Raw genomic sequence first — 6,000 nt, 5'->3', positions numbered from 1 at the left:
GGGATACAGCTAAATTTGTCCCCTGAGCTGAGGAATGCAGCACCGGCTGTGCCAGCCGGCCCCAGCAGTGCCTCCTGGGAGGGACAAGATGTTCTTGACAGTGTCTTTTTATTTTAAACCTCATTAGCAGGACTTAGAGGATCTGAGGCAGAGAGGGGATTTGGTCACAGTGATGCCAGAGCTGATACTGGCCCCAGCCGTGGGGGCAGCCAGGTTCAGGCTGGACTCCCACTGCTCTCCCAGAGCCATCCCTGTGCTCTCTGGGCACGGGGTCACTCTTACAGAAAGTATATTCACTCTCATTTCCCCCCTTCAGCTTAGTTATGTTGGTTTTTTGGTGTTTTTGTGGGGGGTTTTTTTGTGTTTTTTTTTTTTTTTTCTGTTTCTAAGTTTCTTGACTCCTCTCTGCCCTAGTTTGTGGGAAGGAGGGTTTGTGGGAAGTGCAGTTGTCCCTATTAGAGATCTGTCAGGGAATGCTTCATCCAGGAACTGAGGGCTGGGAAGCAGCGACCAGATTTGGCAACACTGGTGCCAGCAGGTGAAGAAACTTAACATTGCACTTAATTCCCATCAGTTGGCCCTTTCCCAAGCAGGGAGTAGCAGTGTGGCTGTGGGAAGGCACTGGAGATGGGAGCCTGTTCCCCTGCCTGGGTGACTGGGATGAGAGGGAGCCGTGTTTGCCCATTTTTTTCCCCATTTTTAGGTGTTTCGGCACAGCTGGCTGAGCTCTTTCCCTCGGCATTGCGTGGCAGCAGGAGGAGCATCCTCAGTCCTGGGGCTCTGGCCGACTTTTGATAAATGCATGGATGGAGGAAGGACCTGGGGAGGGGGTGGGCAGAGACAGGGGGGGCAGAGGGGCTGGTCCAGGCTCGGGGGTGTTGGATGAGGCAAGCATGCACTGTAGGGGTAGCTAAGGATTTTTATACTGGTTGCAGTGGGGTGGGAAATGCAGGACAGAGGGGCTGGAATCCCCCATGGAGGACAGTTTGCCCAGAATTTGGATTTACCGTCAAAATGACACTTTCTCTCCCAGGAGAGCTTTTATTCTTGTTCTCCTGAGGTTGCAGGGCTGCAAAAGAGGGTGCCCATCTTCCCGGGTTTGAAAGCTCCTCAGATTTCCACCCACTCCCCCCCAGCACTCAGATTAAAATAAAACACACACACAAAAAAAAAAGACTTGAGAAATGAGCCCCAATATCCTTATCTAAAGAAATGATATTGGTGTATCCAAACTGCATTGTATATAAAATTAAACAAATATATATTTACTCTCTATTTTAGAAGGGGGGGAGAATAAATATTTAAAATAATTCATTAGTAATAGGTGTCAAACTTCTGTGCAGCATGAGAGAGGCTGTCAGAGGTGGGGAGAGTCTCAACAGCAGGGGCAGAGCGAGTATTTTTACATTATATTGCGCTTCAGCTTCTCTGCTTCTCCATCCACCTATAAATAGACAAAAATATATATACAAATATATATATATATATAAATTATATATATCTAAGTCACATAGCTGTTTTATTTTTGTATCCATGCCTAGTGCTGTTTGAGCAATACAGTGGCGAGGGAGAGGAGGGCTGGGCCAGGCTGGGGGGTCTTGCAGTGCTCCAGGGATCTGCCCACTCCGGGCCCGGCGTCACTGCTGTTTGCTGTTTCAATAGGGAAAAACGCTTAAAAAGGGAAAAAAAAAAAAAAAATCCCTAGATGGGGAAGCCTGGGCTTGCTGCCAGCTTGCCCAGGTCCGTGGTGAGGTGGTGTTTCCACTGAGGGCTGTCTTGGGCTTTTTTTTTTTTTTTTTTTTTTTTCCGGAGAAAAAAGACAAATTTCAACTCTGAGGGTGCTCGGGGAGGATGAGGCAGCTGCAGCCTGGAGGTGGCAGAGGTTGGGGACAAGCTGTGAGGACAAGGTCCCCATGCTGCTGCCTCCCTGGGTGCTGTTGGTCACCTGTCCTCACTGCCCTCAGAAATCTCGAGGTTTCTGAAACCCTCTTGCAGTTGATGGAGCCGCTCAGAGCCACCCGGGTGGCCACAGTGGGATTCTCCAGGTCTCTGCACCCGGCTGGAGCAGGGAACCTTCTCCATAGGGACTGTCAGGACCTCTCCAGGAGTGTCCCTGCCAGCAGGGCTTACTGGTGTCCTGGGGGCTGCTGGTGTCCACTGGGGCAGGATGTGGGGCTCTCCCTGTCTGGATGGGGTGGGATTTGAAGTTCTGGATGGGATGTGGGGCTCTCCCTGTCCCTGTGGATGGGATGTGGGGCTCTCCCTGTCCCTGTGGATGGGATGTGGGGCTCTCCCTGTCCCAATGGGTGAGGTGGCATTGAGCCCTGGCACAGTGGGAATGTGCTGGGGATAGCTGGGGCTTTTCCTGCAGGGCAGTGTGGACCCGCCGGATCCCTGCCCCCTTCCCTGTGGGCTGTGGGGTGACAGGGAGCCAGTTTGGGACTGAGCAATGCCAGGGAGCTGCAAACCACCCCTCTGCTGTCACTGAGGCACCATTTGGGGATTGTCTTTGGGCAGTGGCGACCGGGGCTTCACTCCCTTTGATCTGTGTCCCACAATCCTGGGCTCTGGGGGGGATCCAGGGGATGCTGTTTGGGCTCAGATGTCCCCAAGGGGACAGTGGCACAGCCCCGGAGTGCTTACACCCCTCCAGAGGCAGGCAGAGGTCCCTCAGCGTGGTCATGTCCCCACAGCTGAGGCACGAATGTATCCTGAGAGCTGGCCCCTCACAGTGGCCCCGTGTCCTCCGTAGGTGTCACCTGTATTTTCCATGATATTTCTCTCTTCTTCGTCGGGTCGGGGTGGGGCTGGGGTGGGGGACGTTTCTAATATCCAGCCGAGATTTGTTCAGCACCAATTCTTGATATCGAAGCAAAGCATGTTTGGTGGGACTAACTTGCATTTATTAGCGGTAAATACATTAAGTGAGTATTTTATATGTTAGGAAAAAAAAAAACCAATCAAACAAACAAACAAAAAAAAAAAACCAAAAAAAACAAAAAAAAAAAAAAAAAAAAAAAAAAAAAAAGAAAAAAAAAAAGGAGAAAGAGAAGGGATGAGATTTCTCACCTCTCGGTGTCCGGGCTGGGGGGCTGCCTTGTCCCCTCCCGGTGGGGCTTTGGGTATTGCTGGGGGTGGGCAGGGGGGCAGGCAGCTTTCTCCTTTCCCCATCACCCCTGGAATCACTTACAGAAAAAAAACAGGCAAAGGAAAGCTAGAAATGTTTACAAAGCACACTTCCCACAGTACCGTTAACCCTCTGGATGCCAAACAGACACCTCGGGAGCTGCTCCATCCCTCCCTTCTCTCCGGGGGGCTCAGGGGCGGTGGCTCCGACACCATCACCCCTCTTCCCGTGGTTTCTTTGGTTTGGGTTTTGTTGGTTTTTTGTTTTTGGACACCATCCCCGCTGCCTCCATCCGCACACACCTGCTTGGAGCTTGCTTTCCAAGGGGGGGTTCGCTTCCTGCCCCTGCCCAGGCTCTTCCCGCTCGGCTGGGAGCTGTGGGAAGCACCTGCCTCTGCTCGGGGGGGTTCTGGCTCGGTGGGAGATGCTGGCACTCACTCCTTGCCCTCCCAGGTGCACTTTAAGGCCAAACTTCCCTTTTTTTTCCTTCTCTGGGGCTGGTGGAGAACAGGCAGGGGATGCTCCCCTGGCCCCAGGGGGGTGCAGGACCTTCCACACAACTGTGCAGGCTCCGGTCCCTTGGCATTTCCCATGTGGGAAAGCCCTTTGGAAATCCTGGAAATGTCCACGTCGCCCTAAGGCTCATCCCTTGGGCATTTGGGGATCACAGCTGCACGCCAGCTCCTCGGAGAGCAGCCCTGGGTCCCCCCGGGAGCATCTCCAGCTCTCCCATGGGAGCATCCCTGGCTCTCCAGGGGAGCCCAGACTTTTTAATCCCCTTTTAATAGGTTTGTAGACTCTCTGAATCCTCGTAGACCTCCATAGGTAGCTCTTGATTTAATCCCCTCCTAACCCCGTAGTGTTTTCCCCTAAGGCAGGATTTTCTTCCGGACCCAACGCATCTCTGGTTGCGTGGGACAACTTTTTCCTCTTTTTAAGAAGAATTTCTTGCCTCTGGATATAAAGACTAGACCATCCAACCTCGTTTCCATCTCTTGACTGTCAAGTATTACAATGTATAACTCACGTTAGGGTGCTCTTTGGTGCTGTTTCAATGGTAACCAGTGGAACTGACTTTTTAAAATAACAATAACAATAAAAGAAACTTTAGTGCCGCTGGTTCCATAACGTTCGTTGTTGTGACTTTTTTTTTTTCTCTTTTTCTTTGAAAGCTTTGTTAGGGTTTTGTTTGTTTCTTTCTTTTTTTTTTCTTTAATTCTTTTTTGATTTTTACTAAACAGTGAGTAGCGATCAGCTGCTGGGTTTCTGTGGTGTTGATTTTAGTGACTGGTGGCTGCTGAGAGCTGGGCGGGCTGTGTCTCAACTTTGGTGGGATTTGGGATCGAGTCGCTTCCTTTTGGAAATGCACACAGCAAAACGAGCATTTGATGGGAGCCCAGACGGCAACTAGAGGGTTAATTTTTGAACTTTCAGGTATGTTCCTCAGAAGAAAATAATAATAATAATAAAAAAAAGAATAAAAAAAAAAGTTAAGAGAAACAAGACACTATTTTTTCAGTAAGCTTTTTTTTTCTGTAAACGATTTACAAATAAATCTGACATGATGGTGCTGTACCAAAGCCTTATACGAAACTTATTCCGCTCTCTCTATAATCTCTCTGTATCTGTATTGTTGCTCTCGGCCTCCGCCAAGGCCAGGAAATGCCAGCAGGAGGGACCGGTGGCCGCGCTCGGCATCGGCATCCCTGGAATTCCCCGGGATGGGAATGGGCATTCCCCGGAATTCCCGGCCCCTTAGGGGAGGGAAAGCCAAATTTCAGCATCGCTCCCAAGGCGTGCGATGAGGGGCACAAATGGGGAGGGTCCCTCACCCCAAACTCTCCTTCCGACTGGGTGCTATCCTGCCCTGGGCAGGGATCCGAGACCTCGCCGGGATCCCCGGGATAACGAGCCCCGGCCTCGGGGAGGGATTTTACATCTTCCAGCTCAGCCCGACCTCCGCAGCGCTTGGCCAAGGCAGACCCCTGGTTCTGCCCTGCGAGCCCTCTCCCAGCCCTTCCCCTGGGGCCGGCGGGGAGCTGGGGCTGCTTTGATAGCTCTAAGCAATAATCCCACTCTGCCAAGAAAGTTGGGTCCTTTTGGCTCTTGGACTGTTGTCAGTTAATGAGTAAATGCTAATAAGCCAAGAAAAAATAAAAATAAAAAAAATAAAATTGGAAGAAATGAGAGTTTGAAGCCCTGCCTTACTGGGAGTAGCTGGTCCCTCGGTCTCTGCCTGTTGGGATTTTAAGGCCTGCTGAGTACTTAATTTATCGCTGGTAACATTGCATGTTCATAGATTGACTTCTTGAGTTGATTTTTTTTTTTTTTTTCTTCTTTTAATGTACCCACTATAAGAAATTCTGGCAGTGTTGCAATGTTACGTACAACTAGCCATGCTGTAGGAGAATGATGGGTTTTGGAATCGATTAACTTGCTCCTCATGTAACATTACCCTGCTTCAGAAATGTTTTGTATTTTGATATAAATAAACATTTGCTAAAAAAATAAAAATAAATATATCTATAAAAAGGTTTGGTTGCTGTCATTGATTTGGTCTGAGGGGCTGTGGGGAGGCAGTGGGCTGCCCCTGAGGTGTTTGTGGGGGATGCTGGGCTCTTCTTTGCCCTAAACATCCCAAGTTGTGTTGTCCCCCTGGGATTTGCAGCATGTCCCAGCCGGTGCTCCAGGCGGAGGTGGAAATGGGATGGACGCTGATGCTCAGGTCCTGGTTCTGGGCAAGGAGCAGGAGGAGAGACAGCCCCAGCCCCAAATGACAGGCTGATGATGGGCAGTGAGTGCTGTCCCTTGCTGTCCCCTCCACAGCTTCCCTTTCTCATCCTCCTCCTCCAGCCTCCTCTAACCCATACTCT

Source organism: Sylvia atricapilla, chromosome 23 (assembly GCF_009819655.1).
Source record: "Sylvia atricapilla isolate bSylAtr1 chromosome 23, bSylAtr1.pri, whole genome shotgun sequence".
Taxonomy (NCBI): Eukaryota; Metazoa; Chordata; class Aves; order Passeriformes; family Sylviidae; genus Sylvia; species Sylvia atricapilla.
This window is presented reverse-complemented; position numbering follows the sequence as displayed.